General features: G+C 52.7%; 64 non-coding genes and 30 pseudogenes across 64 annotated transcripts; all 94 read right to left on the reverse strand.

Annotated features, from left to right (window-relative positions):
* Window positions 1-77: 77 nt before the first annotated feature.
* On the reverse strand, window positions 78-196 carry LOC131133963 (5S ribosomal RNA). Its single transcript, XR_009131236.1, has one exon. It is a non-coding gene; the product is annotated as a 5S ribosomal RNA (ribosomal RNA).
* A 112-nt stretch (window positions 197-308) lies between these two features.
* Window positions 309-417, reverse strand: LOC131133506 (5S ribosomal RNA; annotated as a pseudogene).
* A 112-nt stretch (window positions 418-529) lies between these two features.
* Window positions 530-648, reverse strand: LOC131133225 (5S ribosomal RNA). Its single transcript, XR_009130803.1, has one exon. It is a non-coding gene; the product is annotated as a 5S ribosomal RNA (ribosomal RNA).
* Window positions 649-760: 112 nt separating this feature from the next.
* Window positions 761-879, reverse strand: LOC131133925 (5S ribosomal RNA). Its single transcript, XR_009131200.1, has one exon. It is a non-coding gene; the product is annotated as a 5S ribosomal RNA (ribosomal RNA).
* Window positions 880-991: 112 nt separating this feature from the next.
* On the reverse strand, window positions 992-1,100 carry LOC131133508 (5S ribosomal RNA; annotated as a pseudogene).
* Window positions 1,101-1,212: 112 nt separating this feature from the next.
* On the reverse strand, window positions 1,213-1,331 carry LOC131133189 (5S ribosomal RNA). Its single transcript, XR_009130769.1, has one exon. It is a non-coding gene; the product is annotated as a 5S ribosomal RNA (ribosomal RNA).
* A 112-nt stretch (window positions 1,332-1,443) lies between these two features.
* On the reverse strand, window positions 1,444-1,562 carry LOC131133093 (5S ribosomal RNA). Its single transcript, XR_009130675.1, has one exon. It is a non-coding gene; the product is annotated as a 5S ribosomal RNA (ribosomal RNA).
* Window positions 1,563-1,674: 112 nt separating this feature from the next.
* On the reverse strand, window positions 1,675-1,783 carry LOC131133571 (5S ribosomal RNA; annotated as a pseudogene).
* Window positions 1,784-1,895: 112 nt separating this feature from the next.
* On the reverse strand, window positions 1,896-2,014 carry LOC131133837 (5S ribosomal RNA). Its single transcript, XR_009131113.1, has one exon. It is a non-coding gene; the product is annotated as a 5S ribosomal RNA (ribosomal RNA).
* Window positions 2,015-2,126: 112 nt separating this feature from the next.
* Window positions 2,127-2,245, reverse strand: LOC131133087 (5S ribosomal RNA). Its single transcript, XR_009130669.1, has one exon. It is a non-coding gene; the product is annotated as a 5S ribosomal RNA (ribosomal RNA).
* A 112-nt stretch (window positions 2,246-2,357) lies between these two features.
* Window positions 2,358-2,476, reverse strand: LOC131133964 (5S ribosomal RNA). The gene has a single exon (XR_009131237.1). It is a non-coding gene; the product is annotated as a 5S ribosomal RNA (ribosomal RNA).
* Window positions 2,477-2,588: 112 nt separating this feature from the next.
* LOC131133897 (5S ribosomal RNA) lies at window positions 2,589-2,707 on the reverse strand. The gene has a single exon (XR_009131173.1). It is a non-coding gene; the product is annotated as a 5S ribosomal RNA (ribosomal RNA).
* Window positions 2,708-2,819: 112 nt separating this feature from the next.
* LOC131133543 (5S ribosomal RNA) lies at window positions 2,820-2,928 on the reverse strand (annotated as a pseudogene).
* A 112-nt stretch (window positions 2,929-3,040) lies between these two features.
* LOC131133190 (5S ribosomal RNA) lies at window positions 3,041-3,159 on the reverse strand. Its single transcript, XR_009130770.1, has one exon. It is a non-coding gene; the product is annotated as a 5S ribosomal RNA (ribosomal RNA).
* A 112-nt stretch (window positions 3,160-3,271) lies between these two features.
* On the reverse strand, window positions 3,272-3,390 carry LOC131133094 (5S ribosomal RNA). The gene has a single exon (XR_009130676.1). It is a non-coding gene; the product is annotated as a 5S ribosomal RNA (ribosomal RNA).
* A 112-nt stretch (window positions 3,391-3,502) lies between these two features.
* On the reverse strand, window positions 3,503-3,611 carry LOC131133572 (5S ribosomal RNA; annotated as a pseudogene).
* A 112-nt stretch (window positions 3,612-3,723) lies between these two features.
* LOC131133965 (5S ribosomal RNA) lies at window positions 3,724-3,842 on the reverse strand. The gene has a single exon (XR_009131238.1). It is a non-coding gene; the product is annotated as a 5S ribosomal RNA (ribosomal RNA).
* Window positions 3,843-3,954: 112 nt separating this feature from the next.
* LOC131133898 (5S ribosomal RNA) lies at window positions 3,955-4,073 on the reverse strand. The gene has a single exon (XR_009131174.1). It is a non-coding gene; the product is annotated as a 5S ribosomal RNA (ribosomal RNA).
* Window positions 4,074-4,185: 112 nt separating this feature from the next.
* LOC131133544 (5S ribosomal RNA) lies at window positions 4,186-4,294 on the reverse strand (annotated as a pseudogene).
* Window positions 4,295-4,406: 112 nt separating this feature from the next.
* Window positions 4,407-4,525, reverse strand: LOC131133192 (5S ribosomal RNA). The gene has a single exon (XR_009130772.1). It is a non-coding gene; the product is annotated as a 5S ribosomal RNA (ribosomal RNA).
* A 112-nt stretch (window positions 4,526-4,637) lies between these two features.
* LOC131133095 (5S ribosomal RNA) lies at window positions 4,638-4,756 on the reverse strand. Its single transcript, XR_009130677.1, has one exon. It is a non-coding gene; the product is annotated as a 5S ribosomal RNA (ribosomal RNA).
* Window positions 4,757-4,868: 112 nt separating this feature from the next.
* On the reverse strand, window positions 4,869-4,977 carry LOC131133574 (5S ribosomal RNA; annotated as a pseudogene).
* Window positions 4,978-5,089: 112 nt separating this feature from the next.
* On the reverse strand, window positions 5,090-5,208 carry LOC131133838 (5S ribosomal RNA). Its single transcript, XR_009131115.1, has one exon. It is a non-coding gene; the product is annotated as a 5S ribosomal RNA (ribosomal RNA).
* Window positions 5,209-5,320: 112 nt separating this feature from the next.
* LOC131133088 (5S ribosomal RNA) lies at window positions 5,321-5,439 on the reverse strand. Its single transcript, XR_009130670.1, has one exon. It is a non-coding gene; the product is annotated as a 5S ribosomal RNA (ribosomal RNA).
* Window positions 5,440-5,551: 112 nt separating this feature from the next.
* LOC131133966 (5S ribosomal RNA) lies at window positions 5,552-5,670 on the reverse strand. Its single transcript, XR_009131239.1, has one exon. It is a non-coding gene; the product is annotated as a 5S ribosomal RNA (ribosomal RNA).
* Window positions 5,671-5,782: 112 nt separating this feature from the next.
* Window positions 5,783-5,901, reverse strand: LOC131133899 (5S ribosomal RNA). Its single transcript, XR_009131175.1, has one exon. It is a non-coding gene; the product is annotated as a 5S ribosomal RNA (ribosomal RNA).
* A 112-nt stretch (window positions 5,902-6,013) lies between these two features.
* LOC131133545 (5S ribosomal RNA) lies at window positions 6,014-6,122 on the reverse strand (annotated as a pseudogene).
* Window positions 6,123-6,234: 112 nt separating this feature from the next.
* On the reverse strand, window positions 6,235-6,353 carry LOC131133359 (5S ribosomal RNA; annotated as a pseudogene).
* A 112-nt stretch (window positions 6,354-6,465) lies between these two features.
* On the reverse strand, window positions 6,466-6,584 carry LOC131133937 (5S ribosomal RNA). The gene has a single exon (XR_009131211.1). It is a non-coding gene; the product is annotated as a 5S ribosomal RNA (ribosomal RNA).
* A 112-nt stretch (window positions 6,585-6,696) lies between these two features.
* Window positions 6,697-6,805, reverse strand: LOC131133509 (5S ribosomal RNA; annotated as a pseudogene).
* Window positions 6,806-6,917: 112 nt separating this feature from the next.
* LOC131133053 (5S ribosomal RNA) lies at window positions 6,918-7,036 on the reverse strand. Its single transcript, XR_009130637.1, has one exon. It is a non-coding gene; the product is annotated as a 5S ribosomal RNA (ribosomal RNA).
* A 112-nt stretch (window positions 7,037-7,148) lies between these two features.
* On the reverse strand, window positions 7,149-7,257 carry LOC131133576 (5S ribosomal RNA; annotated as a pseudogene).
* Window positions 7,258-7,369: 112 nt separating this feature from the next.
* LOC131133839 (5S ribosomal RNA) lies at window positions 7,370-7,488 on the reverse strand. The gene has a single exon (XR_009131116.1). It is a non-coding gene; the product is annotated as a 5S ribosomal RNA (ribosomal RNA).
* A 112-nt stretch (window positions 7,489-7,600) lies between these two features.
* On the reverse strand, window positions 7,601-7,719 carry LOC131133090 (5S ribosomal RNA). The gene has a single exon (XR_009130672.1). It is a non-coding gene; the product is annotated as a 5S ribosomal RNA (ribosomal RNA).
* A 112-nt stretch (window positions 7,720-7,831) lies between these two features.
* Window positions 7,832-7,950, reverse strand: LOC131133967 (5S ribosomal RNA). Its single transcript, XR_009131240.1, has one exon. It is a non-coding gene; the product is annotated as a 5S ribosomal RNA (ribosomal RNA).
* A 112-nt stretch (window positions 7,951-8,062) lies between these two features.
* Window positions 8,063-8,181, reverse strand: LOC131133900 (5S ribosomal RNA). Its single transcript, XR_009131176.1, has one exon. It is a non-coding gene; the product is annotated as a 5S ribosomal RNA (ribosomal RNA).
* A 112-nt stretch (window positions 8,182-8,293) lies between these two features.
* On the reverse strand, window positions 8,294-8,402 carry LOC131133540 (5S ribosomal RNA; annotated as a pseudogene).
* A 112-nt stretch (window positions 8,403-8,514) lies between these two features.
* On the reverse strand, window positions 8,515-8,633 carry LOC131133725 (5S ribosomal RNA). The gene has a single exon (XR_009131004.1). It is a non-coding gene; the product is annotated as a 5S ribosomal RNA (ribosomal RNA).
* A 112-nt stretch (window positions 8,634-8,745) lies between these two features.
* LOC131134015 (5S ribosomal RNA) lies at window positions 8,746-8,864 on the reverse strand. The gene has a single exon (XR_009131286.1). It is a non-coding gene; the product is annotated as a 5S ribosomal RNA (ribosomal RNA).
* Window positions 8,865-8,976: 112 nt separating this feature from the next.
* Window positions 8,977-9,095, reverse strand: LOC131133884 (5S ribosomal RNA). Its single transcript, XR_009131161.1, has one exon. It is a non-coding gene; the product is annotated as a 5S ribosomal RNA (ribosomal RNA).
* A 112-nt stretch (window positions 9,096-9,207) lies between these two features.
* On the reverse strand, window positions 9,208-9,316 carry LOC131133489 (5S ribosomal RNA; annotated as a pseudogene).
* A 112-nt stretch (window positions 9,317-9,428) lies between these two features.
* LOC131133449 (5S ribosomal RNA) lies at window positions 9,429-9,537 on the reverse strand (annotated as a pseudogene).
* Window positions 9,538-9,649: 112 nt separating this feature from the next.
* Window positions 9,650-9,768, reverse strand: LOC131133015 (5S ribosomal RNA). Its single transcript, XR_009130600.1, has one exon. It is a non-coding gene; the product is annotated as a 5S ribosomal RNA (ribosomal RNA).
* Window positions 9,769-9,879: 111 nt separating this feature from the next.
* Window positions 9,880-9,998, reverse strand: LOC131133659 (5S ribosomal RNA). The gene has a single exon (XR_009130940.1). It is a non-coding gene; the product is annotated as a 5S ribosomal RNA (ribosomal RNA).
* A 112-nt stretch (window positions 9,999-10,110) lies between these two features.
* Window positions 10,111-10,219, reverse strand: LOC131133460 (5S ribosomal RNA; annotated as a pseudogene).
* A 112-nt stretch (window positions 10,220-10,331) lies between these two features.
* LOC131133840 (5S ribosomal RNA) lies at window positions 10,332-10,450 on the reverse strand. Its single transcript, XR_009131117.1, has one exon. It is a non-coding gene; the product is annotated as a 5S ribosomal RNA (ribosomal RNA).
* Window positions 10,451-10,562: 112 nt separating this feature from the next.
* Window positions 10,563-10,681, reverse strand: LOC131133256 (5S ribosomal RNA). The gene has a single exon (XR_009130833.1). It is a non-coding gene; the product is annotated as a 5S ribosomal RNA (ribosomal RNA).
* Window positions 10,682-10,793: 112 nt separating this feature from the next.
* LOC131133156 (5S ribosomal RNA) lies at window positions 10,794-10,912 on the reverse strand. Its single transcript, XR_009130737.1, has one exon. It is a non-coding gene; the product is annotated as a 5S ribosomal RNA (ribosomal RNA).
* Window positions 10,913-11,024: 112 nt separating this feature from the next.
* Window positions 11,025-11,143, reverse strand: LOC131133726 (5S ribosomal RNA). The gene has a single exon (XR_009131005.1). It is a non-coding gene; the product is annotated as a 5S ribosomal RNA (ribosomal RNA).
* A 112-nt stretch (window positions 11,144-11,255) lies between these two features.
* Window positions 11,256-11,364, reverse strand: LOC131133380 (5S ribosomal RNA; annotated as a pseudogene).
* A 112-nt stretch (window positions 11,365-11,476) lies between these two features.
* On the reverse strand, window positions 11,477-11,595 carry LOC131132957 (5S ribosomal RNA). The gene has a single exon (XR_009130539.1). It is a non-coding gene; the product is annotated as a 5S ribosomal RNA (ribosomal RNA).
* A 112-nt stretch (window positions 11,596-11,707) lies between these two features.
* Window positions 11,708-11,816, reverse strand: LOC131133382 (5S ribosomal RNA; annotated as a pseudogene).
* Window positions 11,817-11,928: 112 nt separating this feature from the next.
* On the reverse strand, window positions 11,929-12,037 carry LOC131133511 (5S ribosomal RNA; annotated as a pseudogene).
* Window positions 12,038-12,149: 112 nt separating this feature from the next.
* On the reverse strand, window positions 12,150-12,268 carry LOC131132958 (5S ribosomal RNA). Its single transcript, XR_009130540.1, has one exon. It is a non-coding gene; the product is annotated as a 5S ribosomal RNA (ribosomal RNA).
* A 112-nt stretch (window positions 12,269-12,380) lies between these two features.
* On the reverse strand, window positions 12,381-12,489 carry LOC131133383 (5S ribosomal RNA; annotated as a pseudogene).
* A 112-nt stretch (window positions 12,490-12,601) lies between these two features.
* On the reverse strand, window positions 12,602-12,720 carry LOC131133193 (5S ribosomal RNA). The gene has a single exon (XR_009130773.1). It is a non-coding gene; the product is annotated as a 5S ribosomal RNA (ribosomal RNA).
* A 112-nt stretch (window positions 12,721-12,832) lies between these two features.
* Window positions 12,833-12,951, reverse strand: LOC131134004 (5S ribosomal RNA). The gene has a single exon (XR_009131275.1). It is a non-coding gene; the product is annotated as a 5S ribosomal RNA (ribosomal RNA).
* A 111-nt stretch (window positions 12,952-13,062) lies between these two features.
* LOC131133660 (5S ribosomal RNA) lies at window positions 13,063-13,181 on the reverse strand. Its single transcript, XR_009130941.1, has one exon. It is a non-coding gene; the product is annotated as a 5S ribosomal RNA (ribosomal RNA).
* A 112-nt stretch (window positions 13,182-13,293) lies between these two features.
* Window positions 13,294-13,412, reverse strand: LOC131133332 (5S ribosomal RNA; annotated as a pseudogene).
* Window positions 13,413-13,524: 112 nt separating this feature from the next.
* LOC131133949 (5S ribosomal RNA) lies at window positions 13,525-13,643 on the reverse strand. Its single transcript, XR_009131222.1, has one exon. It is a non-coding gene; the product is annotated as a 5S ribosomal RNA (ribosomal RNA).
* A 112-nt stretch (window positions 13,644-13,755) lies between these two features.
* On the reverse strand, window positions 13,756-13,864 carry LOC131133577 (5S ribosomal RNA; annotated as a pseudogene).
* Window positions 13,865-13,976: 112 nt separating this feature from the next.
* LOC131133809 (5S ribosomal RNA) lies at window positions 13,977-14,095 on the reverse strand. The gene has a single exon (XR_009131085.1). It is a non-coding gene; the product is annotated as a 5S ribosomal RNA (ribosomal RNA).
* Window positions 14,096-14,207: 112 nt separating this feature from the next.
* Window positions 14,208-14,326, reverse strand: LOC131133159 (5S ribosomal RNA). The gene has a single exon (XR_009130740.1). It is a non-coding gene; the product is annotated as a 5S ribosomal RNA (ribosomal RNA).
* A 112-nt stretch (window positions 14,327-14,438) lies between these two features.
* LOC131133968 (5S ribosomal RNA) lies at window positions 14,439-14,557 on the reverse strand. The gene has a single exon (XR_009131241.1). It is a non-coding gene; the product is annotated as a 5S ribosomal RNA (ribosomal RNA).
* Window positions 14,558-14,669: 112 nt separating this feature from the next.
* On the reverse strand, window positions 14,670-14,788 carry LOC131133728 (5S ribosomal RNA). The gene has a single exon (XR_009131007.1). It is a non-coding gene; the product is annotated as a 5S ribosomal RNA (ribosomal RNA).
* A 112-nt stretch (window positions 14,789-14,900) lies between these two features.
* LOC131134016 (5S ribosomal RNA) lies at window positions 14,901-15,019 on the reverse strand. Its single transcript, XR_009131287.1, has one exon. It is a non-coding gene; the product is annotated as a 5S ribosomal RNA (ribosomal RNA).
* A 112-nt stretch (window positions 15,020-15,131) lies between these two features.
* On the reverse strand, window positions 15,132-15,250 carry LOC131132883 (5S ribosomal RNA). The gene has a single exon (XR_009130466.1). It is a non-coding gene; the product is annotated as a 5S ribosomal RNA (ribosomal RNA).
* A 112-nt stretch (window positions 15,251-15,362) lies between these two features.
* On the reverse strand, window positions 15,363-15,471 carry LOC131133384 (5S ribosomal RNA; annotated as a pseudogene).
* Window positions 15,472-15,583: 112 nt separating this feature from the next.
* On the reverse strand, window positions 15,584-15,702 carry LOC131133275 (5S ribosomal RNA). The gene has a single exon (XR_009130851.1). It is a non-coding gene; the product is annotated as a 5S ribosomal RNA (ribosomal RNA).
* A 112-nt stretch (window positions 15,703-15,814) lies between these two features.
* Window positions 15,815-15,933, reverse strand: LOC131133969 (5S ribosomal RNA). Its single transcript, XR_009131242.1, has one exon. It is a non-coding gene; the product is annotated as a 5S ribosomal RNA (ribosomal RNA).
* A 112-nt stretch (window positions 15,934-16,045) lies between these two features.
* LOC131133729 (5S ribosomal RNA) lies at window positions 16,046-16,164 on the reverse strand. Its single transcript, XR_009131008.1, has one exon. It is a non-coding gene; the product is annotated as a 5S ribosomal RNA (ribosomal RNA).
* Window positions 16,165-16,276: 112 nt separating this feature from the next.
* On the reverse strand, window positions 16,277-16,385 carry LOC131133386 (5S ribosomal RNA; annotated as a pseudogene).
* A 112-nt stretch (window positions 16,386-16,497) lies between these two features.
* On the reverse strand, window positions 16,498-16,616 carry LOC131132959 (5S ribosomal RNA). The gene has a single exon (XR_009130541.1). It is a non-coding gene; the product is annotated as a 5S ribosomal RNA (ribosomal RNA).
* A 112-nt stretch (window positions 16,617-16,728) lies between these two features.
* Window positions 16,729-16,837, reverse strand: LOC131133387 (5S ribosomal RNA; annotated as a pseudogene).
* Window positions 16,838-16,949: 112 nt separating this feature from the next.
* Window positions 16,950-17,068, reverse strand: LOC131133194 (5S ribosomal RNA). The gene has a single exon (XR_009130774.1). It is a non-coding gene; the product is annotated as a 5S ribosomal RNA (ribosomal RNA).
* A 112-nt stretch (window positions 17,069-17,180) lies between these two features.
* On the reverse strand, window positions 17,181-17,299 carry LOC131134005 (5S ribosomal RNA). Its single transcript, XR_009131276.1, has one exon. It is a non-coding gene; the product is annotated as a 5S ribosomal RNA (ribosomal RNA).
* A 111-nt stretch (window positions 17,300-17,410) lies between these two features.
* Window positions 17,411-17,529, reverse strand: LOC131133661 (5S ribosomal RNA). The gene has a single exon (XR_009130942.1). It is a non-coding gene; the product is annotated as a 5S ribosomal RNA (ribosomal RNA).
* Window positions 17,530-17,641: 112 nt separating this feature from the next.
* Window positions 17,642-17,760, reverse strand: LOC131133334 (5S ribosomal RNA; annotated as a pseudogene).
* Window positions 17,761-17,872: 112 nt separating this feature from the next.
* Window positions 17,873-17,991, reverse strand: LOC131133151 (5S ribosomal RNA). Its single transcript, XR_009130732.1, has one exon. It is a non-coding gene; the product is annotated as a 5S ribosomal RNA (ribosomal RNA).
* Window positions 17,992-18,103: 112 nt separating this feature from the next.
* On the reverse strand, window positions 18,104-18,212 carry LOC131133578 (5S ribosomal RNA; annotated as a pseudogene).
* Window positions 18,213-18,324: 112 nt separating this feature from the next.
* LOC131133810 (5S ribosomal RNA) lies at window positions 18,325-18,443 on the reverse strand. Its single transcript, XR_009131086.1, has one exon. It is a non-coding gene; the product is annotated as a 5S ribosomal RNA (ribosomal RNA).
* Window positions 18,444-18,555: 112 nt separating this feature from the next.
* On the reverse strand, window positions 18,556-18,674 carry LOC131133160 (5S ribosomal RNA). Its single transcript, XR_009130741.1, has one exon. It is a non-coding gene; the product is annotated as a 5S ribosomal RNA (ribosomal RNA).
* A 112-nt stretch (window positions 18,675-18,786) lies between these two features.
* On the reverse strand, window positions 18,787-18,905 carry LOC131133970 (5S ribosomal RNA). Its single transcript, XR_009131243.1, has one exon. It is a non-coding gene; the product is annotated as a 5S ribosomal RNA (ribosomal RNA).
* A 112-nt stretch (window positions 18,906-19,017) lies between these two features.
* On the reverse strand, window positions 19,018-19,136 carry LOC131133730 (5S ribosomal RNA). Its single transcript, XR_009131009.1, has one exon. It is a non-coding gene; the product is annotated as a 5S ribosomal RNA (ribosomal RNA).
* A 112-nt stretch (window positions 19,137-19,248) lies between these two features.
* On the reverse strand, window positions 19,249-19,367 carry LOC131134017 (5S ribosomal RNA). Its single transcript, XR_009131288.1, has one exon. It is a non-coding gene; the product is annotated as a 5S ribosomal RNA (ribosomal RNA).
* A 112-nt stretch (window positions 19,368-19,479) lies between these two features.
* Window positions 19,480-19,598, reverse strand: LOC131133731 (5S ribosomal RNA). The gene has a single exon (XR_009131010.1). It is a non-coding gene; the product is annotated as a 5S ribosomal RNA (ribosomal RNA).
* A 112-nt stretch (window positions 19,599-19,710) lies between these two features.
* On the reverse strand, window positions 19,711-19,819 carry LOC131133388 (5S ribosomal RNA; annotated as a pseudogene).
* A 112-nt stretch (window positions 19,820-19,931) lies between these two features.
* LOC131133662 (5S ribosomal RNA) lies at window positions 19,932-20,050 on the reverse strand. Its single transcript, XR_009130943.1, has one exon. It is a non-coding gene; the product is annotated as a 5S ribosomal RNA (ribosomal RNA).
* A 112-nt stretch (window positions 20,051-20,162) lies between these two features.
* LOC131133335 (5S ribosomal RNA) lies at window positions 20,163-20,281 on the reverse strand (annotated as a pseudogene).
* A 112-nt stretch (window positions 20,282-20,393) lies between these two features.
* Window positions 20,394-20,512, reverse strand: LOC131133267 (5S ribosomal RNA). Its single transcript, XR_009130843.1, has one exon. It is a non-coding gene; the product is annotated as a 5S ribosomal RNA (ribosomal RNA).
* Window positions 20,513-20,624: 112 nt separating this feature from the next.
* LOC131133579 (5S ribosomal RNA) lies at window positions 20,625-20,733 on the reverse strand (annotated as a pseudogene).
* Window positions 20,734-20,845: 112 nt separating this feature from the next.
* Window positions 20,846-20,964, reverse strand: LOC131133415 (5S ribosomal RNA; annotated as a pseudogene).
* Window positions 20,965-21,060: 96 nt separating this feature from the next.
* On the reverse strand, window positions 21,061-21,179 carry LOC131133161 (5S ribosomal RNA). Its single transcript, XR_009130742.1, has one exon. It is a non-coding gene; the product is annotated as a 5S ribosomal RNA (ribosomal RNA).
* Window positions 21,180-21,291: 112 nt separating this feature from the next.
* Window positions 21,292-21,410, reverse strand: LOC131133972 (5S ribosomal RNA). Its single transcript, XR_009131245.1, has one exon. It is a non-coding gene; the product is annotated as a 5S ribosomal RNA (ribosomal RNA).
* Window positions 21,411-21,431: the final 21 nt, after the last annotated feature.

The raw sequence follows: 21,431 nt of genomic DNA on the forward strand, positions 1-21,431 counted from the left end.
ACGCAGGCCAAACTAGACTCCAGCAAAAAGTGTCAAACAGCGCCCTCTGCTGTCAGGCAAGAGCAGAAACCATAAAAAGCTTACAGCACCTGGTATTCCCAGGCGGTCTCCCATCCAAGTACTAACCAGGCCCGCCGCTGCTTAGCTTCCGAGATCTGACGAGATCGGGCGTTTTCAGGGTAGTATGGCCGTAAGCTGCCAGGACAACTGAAAAGATCTTATTTGAAGGCGACGCAGGCCAAACTAGACTCCAGCAAAAAGTGTCAAACAGCGCCCTCTGCTGTCAGGCAAGAGCATAAACTATAAAAAGCTTACAGCACCAGGTATTCCCAGGCGGACTCCCATCCAAGTACTAACCAGGCCCGCCCCTGCTTAGCTTCCGAGATCGGGCGTTTTCAGGGTAGTACGGCCGAAAGCTGCCAGGTCAACTGAAAAGATCCTATTTGAAGGCGACGCAGGCCAAAATAGACTCCAGCAAAAAGTGTCAAACAGCGCCCTCTGCTGTCAGGCAAGAGCAGAAACCATAAAAAGCTTGCAGCACCTGGTATTCCCAGGCGGTCTCCCATCCAAGTAATAACCAGGCCCGCCCCTGCTTAGCTTCCGAGGTCCAACGAGATCGGGCGTTTTCAGGGTAGTATGGCCGTAAGCTGCCAGGGCAACTGAAAAGATCCTATTTGAAGGCGACGCAGGCCAAACTAGACTCCAGCAAAAAGTGTCAAACAGCGCCCTCTGCTGTCAGGCAAGAGCAGAAACCATAAAAAGCTTACAGCACCTGGTATTCCCAGGCGGTCTCCCATCCAAGTACTAACCAGGCCCGCCCCTGCTTAGCTTCCGAGATCGGACGAGATCGGGCGTTTTCAGGGTAGTATGGCCGTAAGCTGCCAGGACAACTGAAAAGATCCTATTTGAAGGCGACGCAGGCCAAACTAGACTCCAGCAAAAAGTGTCAAACAGCGCCCTCTGCTGTCAGGCAAGAGCAGAAACCATAAAAAGCTTACAGCACCTGGTATTCCCAGGCGGTCTCCCATCCAAGTACTAAGCAGGCCCGCCCCTGCTTAGCTTCCGAGATCGGGCGGTTTCAGGGTAGTATGGCCGAAAGCTGCCAGGTCAACTGAAAAGATCCTATTTGAAGGCGACGCAGGCCAAAATAGACTCCAGCAAAAAGTGTCAAACAGCGCCCTCTGCTGTCAGGCAAGAGCAGAAACCATAAAAAGCTTGCAGCACCTGGTATTCCCAGGCGGTCTCCCATCCAAGTAATAACCAGGCCCGCCCCTGCTTAGCTTCCGAGGTCCGACGAGATCGGGCGTTTTCAGGGTAGTATGGCCGTAAGCTGCCAGGGCAACTGAAAAGATCCTATTTGAAGGCGACGCAGGCCAAACTAGACTCCAGCAAAAAGTGTCAAACAGCGCCCTCTGCTGTCAGGCAAGAGCAGAAACCATAAAAAGCTTACAGCACCTGGTATTCCCAGGCGGTCTCCCATCCAAGTACTAACCACGCCCGCCCCTGCTTAGCTTCCGAGATCGGACGAGATCGGGCGTTTTCAAGGTAGTATGGCCGTATGCTGCCAGGGCTACTAAAAAGATCCTATTTGAAGGCGACGCAGGCCAAATTAGACTCCAGCAAAAAGTGTCAAACAGCGCCCTCTGCTGTCAGGCAAGAGCAGAAACCATAAAAAGCTTACAGCACCTGGAATTCCCAGGCGGTCTCCCATCCAAGTATTAAACAGGCCCGCACCTGCTTAGCTTCCGAGATCGGGCGTTTTCAGGGTAGTATGGCCGTAAGCTGCCAGGACAACTGAAAAGATCTTATTTGAAGGCGACGCAGGCCAAACTAGACTCCAGCAAAAAGTGTCAAACAGCGCCCTCTGCTGTCAGGCAAGAGCAGAAACCATAAAAAGCTTACAGCACCTGGTATTCCCAGGCGGTCTCCCATCCAAGTACTAACCAGGCCCGCCCCTGCTTAGCCTCCGAGATCGGACGAGATCGGGCGTTTTCAGGGTAGTATGGCCGTAAGCTGCCAGGGCAACTGAAGAGATCCTATTTGAAGGCGACGCAGGCCAAAGTAGACTCCAGCAAAAAGTGTCAAACAGCGCCCTCTGCTGTCAGGCAAGAGCAGAAACCATAAAAAGCTTACAGCACCTGGGTTTTCCAGGCGGTCTCCCATCCAAGTACTAACCAGGCCCGCCCCTGCTTAGCTTCCGAGATCGGACGAGATCGGGCGTTTTCAAGGTAGTATGGCCGTATGCTGCCAGGGCTACTAAAAAGATCCTATTTGAAGGCGACGCAGGCCAAATTAGACTCCAGCAAAAAGTGTCAAACAGCGCCCTCTGCTGTCAGGCAAGAGCAGAAACCATAAAAAGCTTACAGCACCTGGTATTCCCAGGCGGTCTCCCATCCAAGTACTAACCAGGCCCGCCGCTGCTTAGCTTCCGAGATCTGACGAGATCGGGCGTTTTCAGGGTAGTATGGCCGTAAGCTGCCAGGACAACTGAAAAGATCTTATTTGAAGGCGACGCAGGCCAAACTAGACTCCAGCAAAAAGTGTTAAACAGCGCCCTCTGCTGTCAGGCAAGAGCATAAACTATAAAAAGCTTACAGCACCTGGTATTCCCAGGCGGACTCCCATCCAAGTACTAACCAGGCCCGCCCCTGCTTAGCTTCCGAGATCGGACGAGATCGGGCGTTTTCAGGGTAGTATTGCCGTAAGCTGCCAGGGCAACTGAAAAGATCCTATTTGAAGGCGACGCAGGCCAAACTAGACTCCAGCAAAAAGTGTCAAACAGCGCCCTCTGCTGTCAGGCAAGAGCAGAAACCATAAAAAGCTTACAGCACCTGGTATTCCCAGGCGGTCTCTCATCCAAGTACTAACCAGGCCCGCCCCTGCTTAGCTTCCGAGATCGGGCGTTTTCAGGGTAGTACGGCCGAAAGCTGCCAGGTCAACTGAAAAGATCCTATTTGAAGGCGACGCAGGCCAAAATAGACTCCAGCAAAAAGTGTCAAACAGCGCCCTCTGCTGTCAGGCAAGAGCAGAAACCATAAAAAGCTTGCAGCACCTGGTATTCCCAGGCGGTCTCCCATCCAAGTAATAACCAGGCCCGCCCCTGCTTAGCTTCCGAGGTCCGACGAGATCGGGCGTTTTCAGGGTAGTATGGCCGTAAGCTGCCAGGGCAACTGAAAAGATCCTATTTGAAGGCGACGCAGGCCAAACTAGACTCCAGCAAAAAGTGTCAAACAGCGCCCTCTGCTGTCAGGCAAGAGCAGAAACCATAAAAAGCTTACAGCACCTGGTATTCCCAGGCGGTCTCCCATCCAAGTACTAACCACGCCCGCCCCTGCTTAGCTTCCGAGATCGGACGAGATCGGGCGTTTTCAAGGTAGTATGGCCGTATGCTGCCAGGGCTACTAAAAAGATCCTATTTGAAGGCGACGCAGGCCAAATTAGACTCCAGCAAAAAGTGTCAAACAGCGCCCTCTGCTGTCAGGCAAGAGCAGAAACCATAAAAAGCTTACAGCACCTGGAATTCCCAGGCGGTCTCCCATCCAAGTATTAAACAGGCCCGCACCTGCTTAGCTTCCGAGATCGGGCGTTTTCAGGGTAGTATGGCCGTAAGCTGCCAGGACAACTGAAAAGATCTTATTTGAAGGCGACGCAGGCCAAACTAGACTCCAGCAAAAAGTGTCAAACAGCGCCCTCTGCTGTCAGGCAAGAGCAGAAACCATAAAAAGCTTACAGCACCTGGTATTCCCAGGCGGTCTCCCATCCAAGTACTAACCAGGCCCGCCGCTGCTTAGCTTCCGAGATCTGACGAGATCGGGCGTTTTCAGGGTAGTATGGCCGTAAGCTGCCAGGACAACTGAAAAGATCTTATTTGAAGGCGACGCAGGCCAAACTAGACTCCAGCAAAAAGTGTTAAACAGCGCCCTCTGCTGTCAGGCAAGAGCATAAACTATAAAAAGCTTACAGCACCTGGTATTCCCAGGCGGACTCCCATCCAAGTACTAACCAGGCCCGCCCCTGCTTAGCTTCCGAGATCGGACGAGATCGGGCGTTTTCAGGGTAGTATTGCCGTAAGCTGCCAGGGCAACTGAAAAGATCCTATTTGAAGGCGACGCAGGCCAAACTAGACTCCAGCAAAAAGTGTCAAACAGCGCCCTCTGCTGTCAGGCAAGAGCAGAAACCATAAAAAGCTTACAGCACCTGGTATTCCCAGGCGGTCTCTCATCCAAGTACTAACCAGGCCCGCCCCTGCTTAGCTTCCGAGATCGGGCGTTTTCAGGGTAGTACGGCCGAAAGCTGCCAGGTCAACTGAAAAGATCCTATTTGAAGGCGACGCAGGCCAAAATAGACTCCAGCAAAAAGTGTCAAACAGCGCCCTCTGCTGTCAGGCAAGAGCAGAAACCATAAAAAGCTTGCAGCACCTGGTATTCCCAGGCGGTCTCCCATCCAAGTAATAACCAGGCCCGCCCCTGCTTAGCTTCCGAGGTCCGACGAGATCGGGCGTTTTCAGGGTAGTATGGCCGTAAGCTGCCAGGGCAACTGAAAAGATCCTATTTGAAGGCGACGCAGGCCAAACTAGACTCCAGCAAAAAGTGTCAAACAGCGCCCTCTGCTGTCAGGCAAGAGCAGAAACCATAAAAAGCTTACAGCACCTGGTATTCCCAGGCGGTCTCCCATCCAAGTACTAACCACGCCCGCCCCTGCTTAGCTTCCGAGATCGGACGAGATCGGGCGTTTTCAAGGTAGTATGGCCGTATGCTGCCAGGGCTAATAAAAAGATCCTATTTGAAGGCGACGCAGGCCAAATTAGACTCCAGCAAAAAGTGTCAAACAGCGCCCTCTGCTGTCAGGCAAGAGCAGAAACCATAAAAAGCTTACAGCACCTGGAATTCCCAGGCGGTCTCCCATCCAAGTATTAAACAGGCCCGCACCTGCTTAGCTTCCGAGATCGGGCGTTTTCAGGGTAGTATGGCCGTAAGCTGCCAGGACAACTGAAAAGATCTTATTTGAAGGCGACGCAGGCCAAACTAGACTCCAGCAAAAAGTGTCAAACAGCGCCCTCTGCTGTCAGGCAAGAGCAGAAACCATAAAAAGCTTACAGCACCTGGTATTCCCAGGCGGTCTCCCATCCAAGTACTAACCAGGCCCGCCCCTGCTTAGCCTCCGAGATCGGACGAGATCGGGCGTTTTCAGGGTAGTATGGCCGTAAGCTGCCAGGGCAACTGAAGAGATCCTATTTGAAGGCGACGCAGGCCAAAGTAGACTCCAGCAAAAAGTGTCAAACAGCGCCCTCTGCTGTCAGGCAAGAGCAGAAACCATAAAAAGCTTACAGCACCTGGGTTTTCCAGGCGGTCTCCCATCCAAGTACTAACCAGGCCCGCCCCTGCTTAGCTTCCGAGATCGGACGAGATCGGGCGTTTTCAAGGTAGTATGGCCGTATGCTGCCAGGGCTACTAAAAAGATCCTATTTGAAGGCGACGCAGGCCAAATTAGACTCCAGCAAAAAGTGTCAAACAGCGCCCTCTGCTGTCAGGCAAGAGCAGAAACCATAAAAAGCTTACAGCACCTGGTATTCCCAGGCGGTCTCCCATCCAAGTACTAACCAGGCCCGCCGCTGCTTAGCTTCCGAGATCTGACGAGATCGGGCGTTTTCAGGGTAGTATGGCCGTAAGCTGCCAGGACAACTGAAAAGATCTTATTTGAAGGCGACGCAGGCCAAACTAGACTCCAGCAAAAAGTGTCAAACAGCGCCCTCTGCTGTCAGGCAAGAGCATAAACTATAAAAAGCTTACAGCACCTGGTATTCCCAGGCGGACTCCCATCCAAGTACTAACCAGGCCCGCCCCTGCTTAGCTTCCGAGATCGGACGAGATCGGGCGTTTTCAGGGTAGTATTGCCGTAAGCTGCCAGGGCAACTGAAAAGATCCTATTTGAAGGCGACGCAGGCCAAACTAGACTCCAGCAAAAAGTGTCAAACAGCGCCCTCTGCTGTCAGGCAAGAGCAGAAACCATAAAAAGCTTACAGCACCTGGTATTCCCAGGCGGTCTCTCATCCAAGTACTAACCAGGCCCGCCCCTGCTTAGCTTCCGAGATCGGGCGTTTTCAGGGTAGTACGGCCGAAAGCTGCCAGGTCAACTGAAAAGATCCTATTTGAAGGCGACGCAGGCCAAAATAGACTCCAGCAAAAAGTGTCAAACAGCGCCCTCTGCTGTCAGGCAAGAGCAGAAACCATAAAAAGCTTGCAGCACCTGGTAATCCCAGGCGGTCTCCCATCCAAGTAATAACCAGGCCCGCCCCTGCTTAGCTTCCGAGGTCCAACGAGATCGGGCGTTTTCAGGGTAGTATGGCCGTAAGCTGCCAGGGCAACTGAAAAGATCCTATTTGAAGGCGACGCAGGCCAAACTAGACTCCAGCAAAAAGTGTCAAACAGCGCCCTCTGCTGTCAGGCAAGAGCAGAAACCATAAAAAGCTTACAGCACCTGGTATTCCCAGGCGGTCTCCCATCCAAGTACTAACCAGGCCCGCCCCTGCTTAGCTTCCGAGATCGGACGAGATCGGGCGTTTTCAGGGTAGTATGGCCGTAAGCTGCCAGGACAACTGAAAAGATCCTATTTGAAGGCGACGCAGGCCAAACTAGACTCCAGCAAAAAGTGTCAAACAGCGCCCTCTGCTGTCAGGCAAGAGCAGAAACCATAAAAAGCTTACAGCACCTGGTATTCCCAGGCGGTCTCCCATCCAAGTACTAAGCAGGCCCGCCCCTGCTTAGCTTCCGAGATCGGGCGGTTTCAGGGTAGTATGGCCGAAAGCTGCCAGGTCAACTGAAAAGATCCTATTTGAAGGCGACGCAGGCCAAAATAGACTCCAGCAAAAAGTGTCAAACAGCGCCCTCTGCTGTCAGGCAAGAGCAGAAACCATAAAAAGCTTGCAGCACCTGGTATTCCCAGGCGGTCTCCCATCCAAGTAATAACCAGGCCCGCCCCTGCTTAGCTTCCGAGGTCGGACGAGATCGGGCGTTTTCAGGGTAGTATGGCCGTAAGCTGCCAGGGCAACTAAAAAGATCCTATTTGAAGGCGACGCAGGCCAAATTAGACTCCAGCAAAAAGTGTCAAACAGCGCCCTCTGCTGTCAGGCAAGAGCAGAAACCATAAAAAGCTTACAGCACCTGGAATTCCCAGGCGGTCTCCCATCCAAGTATTAAACAGGCCCGCACCTGCTTAGCTTCCGAGATCGGGCGTTTTCAGGGTAGTATGGCCGTAAGCTGCCAGGACAACTGAAAAGATCTTATTTGAAGGCGACGCAGGCCAAACTAGACTCCAGCAAAAAGTGTCAAACAGCGCCCTCTGCTGTCAGGCAAGAGCAGAAACCATAAAAAGCTTACAGCACCTGGTATTCCCAGGCGGTCTCCCATCCAAGTACTAACCAGGCCCGCCCCTGCTTAGCCTCCGAGATCGGACGAGATCGGGCGTTTTCAGGGTAGTATGGCCGTAAGCTGCCAGGGCAACTGAAGAGATCCTATTTGAAGGCGACGCAGGCCAAAGTAGACTCCAGCAAAAAGTGTCAAACAGCGCCCTCTGCTGTCAGGCAAGAGCAGAAACCATAAAAAGCTTACAGCACCTGGGTTTTCCAGGCGGTCTCCCATCCAAGTACTAACCAGGCCCGCCCCTGCTTAGCTTCCGAGATCGGACGAGATCGGGCGTTTTCAAGGTAGTATGGCCGTATGCTGCCAGGGCTACTAAAAAGATCCTATTTGAAGGCGACGCAGGCCAAATTAGACTCCAGCAAAAAGTGTCAAACAGCGCCCTCTGCTGTCAGGCAAGAGCAGAAACCATTAAAAGCTTACAGCACCTGGTATTCCCAGGCGGTCTCCCATCCAAGTACTAACCAGGCCCGCCGCTGCTTAGCTTCCGAGATCTGACGAGATCGGGCGTTTTCAGGGTAGTATGGCCGTAAGCTGCCAGGACAACTGAAAAGATCTTATTTGAAGGCGACGCAGGCCAAACTAGACTCCAGCAAAAAGTGTCAAACAGCGCCCTCTGCTGTCAGGCAAGAGCATAAACTATAAAAAGCTTACAGCACCTGGTATTCCCAGGCGGACTCCCATCCAAGTACTAACCAGGCCCGCCCCTGCTTAGCTTCCGAGATCGGACGAGATCGGGCGTTTTCAGGGTAGTATTGCCGTAAGCTGCCAGGGCAACTGAAAAGATCCTATTTGAAGGCGACGCAGGCCAAACTAGACTCCAGCAAAAAGTGTCAAACAGCGCCCTCTGCTGTCAGGCAAGAGCAGAAACCATAAAAAGCTTACAGCACCTGGTATTCCCAGGCGGTTTCTCATCCAAGTACTAACCAGGCCCGCCCCTGCTTAGCTTCCGAGATCGGGCGTTTTCAGGGTAGTATGGCCGAAAGCTGCCAGGACAACTGAAAAGATCTTATTTGAAGGCGACGCAGGCCAAACTAGACTCCAGCAAAAAGTGTCAAACAGCGCCCTCTGCTGTCAGGCAAGAGCATAAACTATAAAAAGCTTACAGCACCTGGTATTCCCAGGCGGACTCCCATCCAAGTACTAACCAGGCCCGCCCCTGCTTAGCTTCCGAGATCGGACGAGATCGGGCGTTTTCAGGGTAGTATGGCCGTAAGCTGCCAGGGCAACTGAAAAGATCCTATTTGAAGGCGACACAGGCCAAACTAGACTCCAGCAAAAAGTGTCAAACAGCGCCCTCTGCTGTCAGGCAAGAGCAGAAACCATAAAAAGCTTACAGCACCTGGAATTCCCAGGCGGTCTCCCATCCAAGTACTAACCAGGCCCGCCGCTGCTTAGCTTCCGAGATCTGACGAGATCGGGCGTTTTCAGGGTAGTATGGCCGTAAGCTGCCAGGACAACTGAAAAGATCTTATTTGAAGGCGACGCAGGCCAAACTAGACTCCAGCAAAAAGTGTCAAACAGCGCCCTCTGCTGTCAGGCAAGAGCATAAACTATAAAAAGCTTACAGCACCTGGTATTCCCAGGCGGACTCCCATCCAAGTACTAACCAGGCCCGCCCCTGCTTAGCTTCCGAGATCGGACGAGATCGGGCGTTTTCAAGGTAGTATGGCCGTAAGCTGCCAGGGCAACTGAAAAGATCCTATTTGAAGGCGACGCAGGCCAAACTAGACTCCAGCAAAAAGTGTCAAACAGCGCCCTCTGCTGTCAGGCAAGAGCAGAAACCATAAAAAGCTTACAGCACCTGGTATTCCCAGGCGGTCTCCCATCCAAGTACTAACCAGGCCCGCCCCTGCTCAGCTTCCGAGATCGGGCGTTTTCAGGGTAGTATGGCCGAAAGCTGCCAGGTCAACTGAAAAGATCCTATTTGAAGGCGACGCAGGCCAAAATAGACTCCAGCAAAAAGTGTCAAACAGCGCCCTCTGCTGTCAGGCAAGAGCAGAAGCCATAAAAAGCTTGCAGCACCTGGTATTCCCAGGCGGTCTCCCATCTAAGTACTAACCAGGCCCGCCCCTGCTTAGCTTCCGAGATCGGGCGTTTTCAGGGTAGTATGGCCGAAAGCTGCCAGGTCAACTGAAAAGATCCTATTTGAAGGCGACGCAGGCCAAAATAGACTCCAGCAAAAAGTGTCAAACAGCGCCCTCTGCTGTCAGGCAAGAGCAGAAACCATAAAAAGCTTGCAGCACCTGGTATTCCCAGGCGGTCTCCCATCCAAGTACTAACCACGCCCGCCCCTGCTTAGCTTCCGAGATCGGACGAGATCGGGCGTTTTCAGGGTAGTATGGCCGTAAGCTGCCAGGACAACTGAAAAGATCTTATTTGAAGGCGACGCAGGCCAAACTAGATCCAGCAAAAAGTGTCAAACAGCGCCCTCTGCTGTCAGGCAAGAGCAGAAACTATAAAAAACTTACAGCACCTGGTATTCCCAGGCGGTCTCCCATCCAAGTACTAACCAGGCCCACCCCTGCTTAGCTTCCGAGATCGGACGAGATCGGGCGTTTTCAGGGTAGTATGGCCGTAAGCTGCCAGGGCAACTGAAAAGATCCTATTTGAAGGCGACACAAGCCAAACTAGACTCCAGCAAAAAGTGTCAAACAGCGCCCTCTGCTGTCAGGCAAGAGCAGAAACCATAAAAAGCTTACAGCACCTGGAATTCCCAGGCGGTCTCCCATCCAAGTATTAAACAGGCCCGCCCCTGCTTAGCTTCCGAGATCGGGCGTTTTCAGGGTAGTATGGCCGTAAGCTGCCAGGACAACTGAAAAGATCTTATTTGAAGGCGACGCAGGCCAAACTAGACTCCAGCAAAAAGTGTCAAACAGCGCCCTCTGCTGTCAGGCAAGAGCAGAAACCATAAAAAGCTTACAGCACCTGGTATTCCCAGGCGGTCTCCCATCCAAGTACTAACCAGGCCCGCCCCTGCTTAGCCTCCGAGATCGGACGAGATCGGGCGTTTTCAGGGTAGTATGGCCGTAAGCTGCCAGGGCAACTGAAGAGATCCTATTTGAAGGCGACGCAGGCCAAAGTAGACTCCAGCAAAAAGTGTCAAACAGCGCCCTCTGCTGTCAGGCAAGAGCAGAAACCATAAAAAGCTTACAGCACCTGGTTTTTCCAGGCGGTCTCCCATCCAAGTACTAACCAGGCCCGCCCCTGCTTAGCTTCCGAGATCGGACGAGATCGGGCGTTTTCAAGGTAGTATGGCGGTATGCTGCCAGGGCTACTAAAAAGATCCTATTTGAAGGCGACGCAGGCCAAATTAGACTCCAGCAAAAAGTGTCAAACAGCGCCCTCTGCTGTCAGGCAAGAGCAGAAACCATAAAAATCTTACAGCACCTGGTATTCCCAGGCGGTCTCCCATCCAAGTACTAACCAGGCCCGCCGCTGCTTAGCTTTCGAGATCTGACGAGATCGGGCGTTTTCAGGGTAGTATGGCCGTAAGCTGCCAGGACAACTGAAAAGATCTTATTTGAAGGCGACGCAGGCCAAACTAGACTCCAGCAAAAAGTGTCAAACAGCGCCCTCTGCTGTCAGGCAAGAGCATAAACTATAAAAAGCTTACAGCACCTGGTATTCCCAGGCGGACTCCCATCCAAGTACTAACCAGGCCCGCCCCTGCTTAGCTTCCGAGATCGGACGAGATCGGGCGTTTTCAGGGTAGTATGGCCGTAAGCTGCCAGGGCAACTGAAAAGATCCTATTTGAAGGCGACGCAGGCCAAACTAGACTCCAGCAAAAAGTGTCAAACAGCGCCCTCTGCTGTCAGGCAAGAGCAGAAACCATAAAAAGCTTACAGCACCTGGTATTCCCAGGCGGTCTCCCATCCAAGTACTAACCAGGCCCGCCCCTGCTTAGCTTCCGAGATCGGGCGTTTTCAGGGTAGTATGGCCGAAAGCTGCCAGGTCAACTGAAAAGATCCTATTTGAAGGCGACGCAGGCCAAAATAGACTCCAGCAAAAAGTGTCAAACAGCGCCCTCTGCTGTCAGGCAAGAGCAGAAGCCATAAAAAGCTTGCAGCACCTGGTATTCCCAGGCGGTCTCCCATCCAAGTACTAACCAGGCCCGCCCCTGCTTAGCTTCCGAGGTCCGACGAGATCGGGCGTTTTCAGGGTAGTATGGCCGTAAGCTGCCAGGGCAACTGAAAAGATCCTATTTGAAGGCGACGCAGGCCAAACTAGACTCCAGCAAAAAGTGTCAAACAGCGCCCTCTGCTGTCAGGCAAGAGCAGAAACCATAAAAAGCTTACAGCACCTGGTATTCCCAGGCGGTCTCCCATCCAAGTACTAACCAGGCCCGCCCCTGCTTAGCTTCCGAGATCGGGCGTTTTCAGGGTAGTATGGCCGAAAGCTGCCAGGTCAACTGAAAAGATCCTATTTGAAGGCGACGCAGGTCAAAATAGACTCCAGCAAAAAGTGTCAAACAGCGCCCTCTGCTGTCAGGCAAGAGCAGAAACCATAAAAAGCTTGCAGCACCTGGTATTCCCAGGCGGTCTCCCATCCAAGTAATAACCAGGCCCGCCCCTGCTTAGCTTCCGAGATCGGGCGTTTTCAGGGTAGTATGGCCGAAAGCTGCCAGGTCAACTGAAAAGATCCTATTTGAAGGCGACGCAGGCCAAAATAGACTCCAGCAAAAAGTGTCAAACAGCGCCCTCTGCTGTCAGGCAAGAGCAGAAGCCATAAAAAGCTTGCAGCACCTGGTATTCCCAGGCGGTCTCCCATCCAAGTACTAACCAGGCCCGCCCCTGCTTAGCTTCCGAGGTCCGACGAGATCGGGCGTTTTCAGGGTAGTATGGCCGTAAGCTGCCAGGGCAACTGAAAAGATCCTATTTGAAGGCGACGCAGGCCAAACTAGACTCCAGCAAAAAGTGTCAAACAGCGCCCTCTGCTGTCAGGCAAGAGCAGAAACCATAAAAAGCTTACAGCACCTGGTATTCCCAGGCGGTCTCCCATCCAAGTACTAACCAGGCCCGCCCCTGCTTAGCTTCCGAGATCGGGCGTTTTCAGGGTAGTATGGCCGAAAGCTGCCAGGTCAACTGAAAAGATCCTATTTGAAGGCGACGCAGGTCAAAATAGACTCCAGCAAAAAGTGTCAAACAGCGCCCTCTGCTGTCAGGCAAGAGCAGAAACCATAAAAAGCTTGCAGCACCTGGTATTCCCAGGCGGTCTCCCATCCAAGTAATAACCAGGCCCGCCCCTGCTTAGCTTCCGAGGTCCGACGAGATCGGGCGTTTTCAGGGTAGTATGGCCGTAAGCTGCCAGGGCAACTGAAAAGATCCTATTTGAAGGCGACGCAGGCCAAACTAGACTCCAGCAAAAAGTGTCAAACAGCGCCCTCTGCTGTCAGGCAAGAGCAGAAACCATAAAAAGCTTACAGCACCAGGTATTCCCAGGCGGTCTCCCATCCAAGTACTAACCACGCCCGCCCCTGCTTAGCTTCCGAGATCGGACGAGATCGGGCGTTTTCAGGGTAGTATGGCCGTAAGCTGCCAGGACAACTGAAAAGATCTTATTTGAAGGCGACGCAGGCCAAACTAGATCCAGCAAAAAGTGTCAAACAGCGCCCTCTGCTGTCAGGCAAGAGCAGAAACTATAAAAAACTTACAGCACCTGGTATTCCCAGGCGGTCTCCCATCCAAGTACTAACCAGGCCCACCCCTGCTTAGCTTCCGAGATCGGACGAGATCGGGCGTTTTCAGGGTAGTATGGCCGTAAGCTGCCAGGGCAACTGAAAAGATCCTATTTGAAGGCGACACAGGCCAAACTAGACTCCAGCAAAAAGTGTCAAACAGCGCCCTCTGCTGTCAGGCAAGAGCAGAAACCATAAAAAGCTTACAGCACCTGGAATTCCCAGGCGGTCTCCCATCCAAGTATTAAACAGGCCCGCCCCTGCTTAGCTTCCGAGGTCGGACGAGATCGGGCGTTGTGAGGGGAGTATGGCCATAAGCTGCCAGGTCAACTGAAAAGATCCTATTTGAAGGTGACGCAGGCCAAACTCGACTCCAGCAAAAAGTGTCAAACAGCGCCCTCTGCTGTCAGGCAAGAGCAGAAACCATAAAAAGCTTACAGCACCTGGTATTCCCAGGCGGTCTCCCATCCAAGTACTAACCAGGCCCGCCCCTGCTTAGCTTCCGAGATCGGACGAGATCGGGCGTTTTCAGGGTAGTATGGCCGTAAGCTGCCAGGGCAACTGAAAAGATCCTATTTGAAGGCCACACAGGCCAAACTAGACTCCAGCAAAAAGTGTCAAACAGCGCCCTCTGCTGTCAGGCAAGAGCAGAAACCATAAAAAGCTTACAGCACCTGGAATTCCCAGGCGGTCTCCCATCCAAGTATTAAACAGGCCCGCACCTGCTTAGCTTCCGAGATCGGGCGTTTTCAGGGTAGTATGGCCGTAAGCTGCCAGGACAACTGAAAAGATCTTATTTGAAGGCGACGCAGGCCAAACTAGACTCCAGCAAAAAGTGTCAAACAGCACCCTCTGCTGTCAGGCAAGAGCAGAAACCATAAAAAGCTTACAGCACCTGGTATTCCCAGGCGGTCTCCCATCCAAGTACTAACCAGGCCCGCCCCTGCTTAGCATCCGAGATCGGACGAGATCGGGCGTTTTCAGGGTAGTATGGCCGTAAGCTGCCAGGGCAACTGAAGAGATCCTATTTGAAGGCGACGCAGGCCAAAGTAGACTCCAGCAAAAAGTGTCAAACAGCGCCCTCTGCTGTCAGGCAAGAGCAGAAACCATAAAAAGCTTACAGCACCTGGTTTTTCCAGGCGGCCTCCCATCCAAGTACTAACCAGGCCCGCCCCTGCTTAGCTTCCGAGATCGGACGAGATCGGGCGTTTTCAAGGTAGTATGGCCGTATGCTGCCAGGGCTACTAAAAAGATCCTATTTGAAGGCGACGCAGGCCAAATTAGACTCCAGCAAAAAGTGTCAAACAGCGCCCTCTGCTGTCAGGCAAGAGCAGAAACCATAAAAAGCTTACAGCACCTGGTATTCCCAGGCGGTCTCCCATCCAAGTACTAACCAGGCCCGCCGCTGCTTAGCTTCCGAGATCTGACGAGATCGGGCGTTTTCAGGGTAGTATGGCCGTAAGCTGCCAGGACAACTGAAAAGATCTTATTTGAAGGCGACGCAGGCCAAACTAGACTCCAGCAAAAAGTGTCAAACAGCGCCCTCTGCTGTCAGGCAAGAGCATAAACTATAAAAAGCTTACAGCACCTGGTATTCCCAGGCGGACTCCCATCCAAGTACTAACCAGGCCCGCCCCTGCTTAGCTTCCGAGATCGGACGAGATCGGGCGTTTTCAGGGTAGTATGGCCGTAAGCTGCCAGGGCAACTGAAAAGATCCTATTTGAAGGCGACACAGGCCAAACTAGACTCCAGCAAAAAGTGTCAAACAGCGCCCTCTGCTGTCAGGCAAGAGCAGAAACCATAAAAAGCTTACAGCACCTGGAATTCCCAGGCGGTCTCCCATCCAAGTACTAACCAGGCCCGCCGCTGCTTAGCTTCCGAGATCTGACGAGATCGGGCGTTTTCAGGGTAGTATGGCCGTAAGCTGCCAGGACAACTGAAAAGATCTTATTTGAAGGCGACGCAGGCCAAACTAGACTCCAGCAAAAAGTGTCAAACAGCGCCCTCTGCTGTCAGGCAAGAGCATAAACTATAAAAAGCTTACAGCACCTGGTATTCCCAGGCGGACTCCCATCCAAGTACTAACCAGGCCCGCCCCTGCTTAGCTTCCGAGATCGGACGAGATCGAGCGTTTTCAAGGTAGTATGGCCGTAAGCTGCCAGGGCAACTGAAAAGATCCTATTTGAAGGCGACGCAGGCCAAACTAGACTCCAGCAAAAAGTGTCAAACAGCGCCCTCTGCTGTCAGGCAAGAGCAGAAACCATAAAAAGCTTACAGCACCTGGTATTCCCAGGCGGTCTCCCATCCAAGTACTAACCAGGCCCGCCCCTGCTTAGCTTCCGAGATCGGGCGTTTTCAGGGTAGTATGGCCGAAAGCTGCCAGGTCAACTGAAAAGATCCTATTTGAAGGCGACGCAGGCCAAAATAGACTCCAGCAAAAAGTGTCAAACAGCGCCCTCTGCTGTCAGGCAAGAGCAGAAGCCATAAAAAGCTTGCAGCACCTGGTATTCCCAGGCGGTCTCCCATCTAAGTACTAACCAGGCCCGCCCCTGCTTAGCTTCCGAGATCGGACGAGATCGGGCGTTTTCAAGGTAGTATGGCGGTATGCTGCCAGGGCTACTAAAAAGATCCTATTTGAAGGCGACGCAGGCCAAATTAGACTCCAGCAAAAAGTGTCAAACAGCGCCCTCTGCTGTCAGGCAAGAGCAGAAACCATAAAAAGCTTACAGCACCTGGTATTCCCAGGCGGTCTCCCATCCAAGTACTAACCAGGCCCGCCGCTGCTTAGCTTCCGAGATCTGACGAGATCGGGCGTTTTCAGGGTAGTATGGCCGTAAGCTGCCAGGACAACTGAAAAGATCTTATTTGAAGGCGACGCAGGCCAAACTAGACTCCAGCAAAAAGTGTCAAACAGCGCCCTCTGCTGTCAGGCAAGAGCATAAACTATAAAAAGCTTACAGCACCTGGTATTCCCAGGCGGACTCCCATCCAAGTACTAACCAGGCCCGCCCCTGCTTAGCTTCCGAGATCGGACGAGATCGGGCGTTTTCAGGGTAGTATGGCCGTAAGCTGCCAAGGCAACTGAAAAGATCCTATTTGAAGGCGACGCAGGCCAAACTAGACTCCAGCAAAAAGTGTCAAACAGCGCCCTCTGCTGTCAGGCAAGAGCAGAAACCATAAAAAGCTTACAGCACCTGGTATTCCCAGGCGGTCTCCCATCCAAGTACTAACCAGGCCCGCCCCTGCTTAGCTTCCGAGATCGGGCGTTTTCAGGGTAGTATGGCCGAAAGCTGCCAGGTCAACTGAAAAGATCCTATTTGAAGGCGACGCAGGCCAAAATAGACTCCAGCAAAAAGTGTCAAACAGCGCCCTCTGCTGTCAGGCAAGAGCAGAAGCCATAAAAAGCTTGCAGCACCTGGTATTCCCAGGCGGTCTCCCATCCAAGTACTAACCAGGCCCGCCCCTGCTTAGCTTCCGAGGTCCGACGAGATCGGGCGTTTTCAGGGTAGTATGGCCGTAAGCTGCCAGGGCAACTGAAAAGATCCTATTTGAAGGCGACGCAGGCCAAACTAGACTCCAGCAAAAAGTGTCAAACAGCGCCCTCTGCTGTCAGGCAAGAGCAGAAACCATAAAAAGCTTACAGCACCTGGTATTCCCAGGCGGTCTCCCATCCAAGTACTAACCAGGCCCGCCCCTGCTTAGCTTCCGAGATCGGGCGTTTTCAGGGTAGTATGGCCGAAAGCTGCCAGGTCAACTGAAAAGATCCTATTTGAAGGCGACGCAGGTCAAAATAGACTCCAGCAAAAAGTGTCAAACAGCGCCCTCTGCTGTCAGGCAAGAGCAGAAACCATAAAAAGCTTGCAGCACCTGGTATTCCCAGGCGGTCTCCCATCCAAGTAATAACCAGGCCCGCCCCTGCTTAGCTTCCGAGGTCCGACGAGATCGGGCGTTTTCAGGGTAGTATGGCCGTAAGCTGCCAGGGCAACTGAAAAGATCCTATTTGAAGGCGACGCAGGCCAAACTAGACTCCAGCAAAAAGTGTCAAACAGCGCCCTCTGCTGTCAGGCAAGAGCAGAAACCATAAAAAGCTTACAGCACCAGGTATTCCCAGGCGGTCTCCCATCCAAGTACTAACCACGCCCGCCCCTGCTTAGCTTCCGAGATCGGACGAGATCGGGCGTTTTCAGGGTAGTATGGCCGTAAGCTGCCAGGACAACTGAAAAGATCTTATTTGAAGGCGACGCAGGCCAAACTAGATCCAGCAAAAAGTGTCAAACAGCGCCCTCTGCTGTCAGGCAAGAGCAGAAACTATAAAAAACTTACAGCACCTGGTATTCCCAGGCGGTCTCCCATCCAAGTACTAACCAGGCCCACCCCTGCTTAGCTTCCGAGATCGGACGAGATCGGGCGTTTTCAGGGTAGTATGGCCGTAAGCTGCCAGGGCAACTGAAAAGATCCTATTTGAAGGCGACACAGGCCAAACTAGACTCCAGCAAAAAGTGTCAAACAGCGCCCTCTGCTGTCAGGCAAGAGCAGAAACCATAAAAAGCTTACAGCACCTGGAATTCCCAGGCGGTCTCCCATCCAAGTATTAAACAGGCCCGCCCCTGCTTAGCTTCCGAGGTCGGACGAGATCGGGCGTTGTGAGGGGAGTATGGCCATAAGCTGCCAGGTCAACTGAAAAGATCCTATTTGAAGGTGACGCAGGCCAAACTCGACTCCAGCAAAAAGTGTCAAACAGCGCCCTCTGCTGTCAGGCAAGAGCAGAAACCATAAAAAGCTTACAGCACCTGGTATTCCCAGGCGGTCTCCCATCCAAGTACTAACCAGGCCTGCCCCTGCTTAGCTTCCGAGATCGGACGAGATCGGGCGTTTTCAGGGTAGTATGGCCGTAAGCTGCCAGGGCAACTGAAAAGATCCTATTTGAAGGCCACACAGGCCAAACTAGACTCCAGCAAAAAGTGTCAAACAGCGCCCTCTGCTGTCAGGCAAGAGCAGAAACCATAAAAAGCTTACAGCACCTGGAATTCCCAGGCGGTCTCCCATCCAAGTATTAAACAGGCCCGCACCTGCTTAGCTTCCGAGATCGGGCGTTTTCAGGGTAGTATGGCCGTAAGCTGCCAGGACAACTGAAAAGATCTTATTTGAAGGCGACGCAGGCCAAACTAGACTCCAGCAAAAAGTGTCAAACAGCACCCTCTGCTGTCAGGCAAGAGCAGAAACCATAAAAAGCTTACAGCACCTGGTATTCCCAGGCGGTCTCCCATCCAAGTACTAACCAGGCCCGCCCCTGCTTAGCATCCGAGATCGGACGAGATCGGGCGTTTTCAGGGTAGTATGGCCGTAAGCTGCCAGGGCAACTGAAGAGATCCTATTTGAAGGCGACGCAGGCCAAAGTAGACTCCAGCAAAAAGTGTCAAACAGCGCCCTCTGCTGTCAGGCAAGAGCAGAAACCATAAAAAGCTTACAGCACCTGGTTTTTCCAGGCGGCCTCCCATCCAAGTACTAACCAGGCCCGCCCCTGCTTAGCTTCCGAGATCGGACGAGATCGGGCGTTTTCAAGGTAGTATGGCCGTATGCTGCCAGGGCTACTAAAAAGATCCTATTTGAAGGCGACGCAGGCCAAATTAGACTCCAGCAAAAAGTGTCAAACAGCGCCCTCTGCTGTCAGGCAAGAGCAGAAACCATAAAAAGCTTACAGCACCTGGTATTCCCAGGCGGTCTCCCATCCAAGTACTAACCAGGCCCGCCGCTGCTTAGCTTCCGAGATCTGACGAGATCGGGCGTTTTCAGGGTAGTATGGCCGTAAGCTGCCAGGACAACTGAAAAGATCTTATTTGAAGGCGACGCAGGCCAAACTAGACTCCAGCAAAAAGTGTCAAACAGCGCCCTCTGCTGTCAGGCAAGAGCATAAACTATAAAAAGCTTACAGCACCTGGTATTCCCAGGCGGACTCCCATCCAAGTACTAACCAGGCCCGCCCCTGCTTAGCTTCCGAGATCGGACGAGATCGGGCGTTTTCAGGGTAGTATGGCCGTAAGCTGCCAGGGCAACTGAAAAGATCCTATTTGAAGGCGACACAGGCCAAACTAGACTCCAGCAAAAAGTGTCAAACAGCGCCCTCTGCTGTCAGGCAAGAGCAGAAACCATAAAAAGCTTACAGCACCTGGAATTCCCAGGCGGTCTCCCATCCAAGTACTAACCAGGCCCGCCGCTGCTTAGCTTCCGAGATCTGACGAGATCGGGCGTTTTCAGGGTAGTATGGCCGTAAGCTGCCAGGACAACTGAAAAGATCTTATTTGAAGGCGACGCAGGCCAAACTAGACTCCAGCAAAAAGTGTCAAACAGCGCCCTCTGCTGTCAGGCAAGAGCATAAACTATAAAAAGCTTACAGCACCTGGTATTCCCAGGCGGACTCCCATCCAAGTACTAACCAGGCCCGCCCCTGCTTAGCTTCCGAGATCGGACGAGATCGGGCGTTTTCAGGGTAGTATGGCCGTAAGCTGCCAGGGCAACTGAAAAGATCCTATTTGAAGGCGACGCAGGCCAAACTAGACTCCAGCAAAAAGTGTCAAACAGCGCCCTCTGCTGTCAGGCAAGAGCAGAAACCATAAAAAGCTTACAGCACCTGGTATTCCCAGGCGGTCTCCCATCCAAGTACTAACCAGGCCCGCCCCTGCTTAGCTTCCGAGATCGGGCGTTTTCAGGGTAGTATGGCCGAAAGCTGCCAGGTCAACTGAAAAGATCCTATTTGAAGGCGACGCAGGCCAAAATAGACTCCAGCAAAAAGTGTCAAACAGCGCCCTCTGCTGTCAGGCAAGAGCAGAAACTATAAAAAACTTACAGCACCTGGTATTCCCAGGCGGTCTCCCATCCAAGTACTAACCAGGCCCACCCCTGCTTAGCTTCCGAGATCGGACGAGATCGGGCGTTTTCAGGGTAGTATGGCCGTAAGCTGCCAGGGCAACTGAAAAGATCCTATTTGAAGGCGACACAGGCCAAACTAGACTCCAGCAAAAAGTGTCAAACAGCGCCCTCTGCTGTCAGGCAAGAGCAGAAACCATAAAAAGCTTACAGCACCTGGAATTCCCAGGCGGTCTCCCATCCAAGTATTAAACAGGCCCGCCCCTGCTTAGCTTCCGAGGTCGGACGAGATCGGGCGTTGTGAGGGGAGTATGGCCATAAGCTGCCAGGTCAACTGAAAAGATCCTATTTGAAGGTGACGCAGGCCAAACTCGACTCCAGCAAAAAGTGTCAAACAGCGCCCTCTGCTGTCAGGCAAGAGCAGAAACCATAAAAAGCTTACAGCACCTGGTATTCCCAGGCGGTCTCCCATCCAAGTACTAACCAGGCCTGCCCCTGCTTAGCTTCCGAGATCGGACGAGATCGGGCGTTTTCAGGGTAGTATGGCCGTAAGCTGCCAGGGCAACTGAAAAGATCCTATTTGAAGGCCACACAGGCCAAACTAGACTCCAGCAAAAAGTGTCAAACAGCGCCCTCTGCTGTCAGGCAAGAGCAGAAACCATAAAAAGCTTACAGCACCTGGAATTCCCAGGCGGTCTCCCATCCAAGTATTAAACAGGCCCGCACCTGCTTAGCTTCCGAGATCGGGCGTTTTCAGGGTAGTATGGCCGTAAGCTGCCAGGACAACTGAAAAGATCTTATTTGAAGGCGACGCAGGCCAAACTAGACTCCAGCAAAAAGTGTCAAACAGCACCCTCTGCTGTCAGGCAAGAGCAGAAACCATAAAAAGCTTACAGCACCTGGTATTCCCAGGCGGTCTCCCATCCAAGTACTAACCAGGCCCGCCCCTGCTTAGCATCCGAGATCGGACGAGATCGGGCGTTTTCAGGGTAGTATGGCAACTGAAGAGATCCTATTTGAAGGCGACGCAGGCCAAAGTAGACTCCAGCAAAAAGTGTCAAACAGCGCCCTCTGCTGTCAGGCAAGAGCAGAAACCATAAAAAGCTTACAGCACCTGGTTTTTCCAGGCGGCCTCCCATCCAAGTACTAACCAGGCCCGCCCCTGCTTAGCTTCCGAGATCGGACGAGATCGGGCGTTTTCAAGGTAGTATGGCCGTATGCTGCCAGGGCTACTAAAAAGATCCTATTTGAAGGCGACGCAGGCCAAATTAGACTCCAGCAAAAAGTGTCAAACAGCGCCCTCTGCTGTCAGGCAAGAGCAGAAACCATAAAAAGCTTACAGCACCTGGTATTCCCAGGCGGTCTCCCATCCAAGTACTAACCAGGCCCGCCGCTGCTTAGCTTCCGAGATCTGACGAGATCGGGCGTTTTCAGGGTAGTATGGCCGTAAGCTGCCAGGACAACTGAAAAGAT

The sequence above is a fragment of the Doryrhamphus excisus genome, chromosome 7 (genome assembly GCF_030265055.1).
Source record: "Doryrhamphus excisus isolate RoL2022-K1 chromosome 7, RoL_Dexc_1.0, whole genome shotgun sequence".
Taxonomy (NCBI): domain Eukaryota; kingdom Metazoa; phylum Chordata; class Actinopteri; order Syngnathiformes; family Syngnathidae; genus Doryrhamphus; species Doryrhamphus excisus.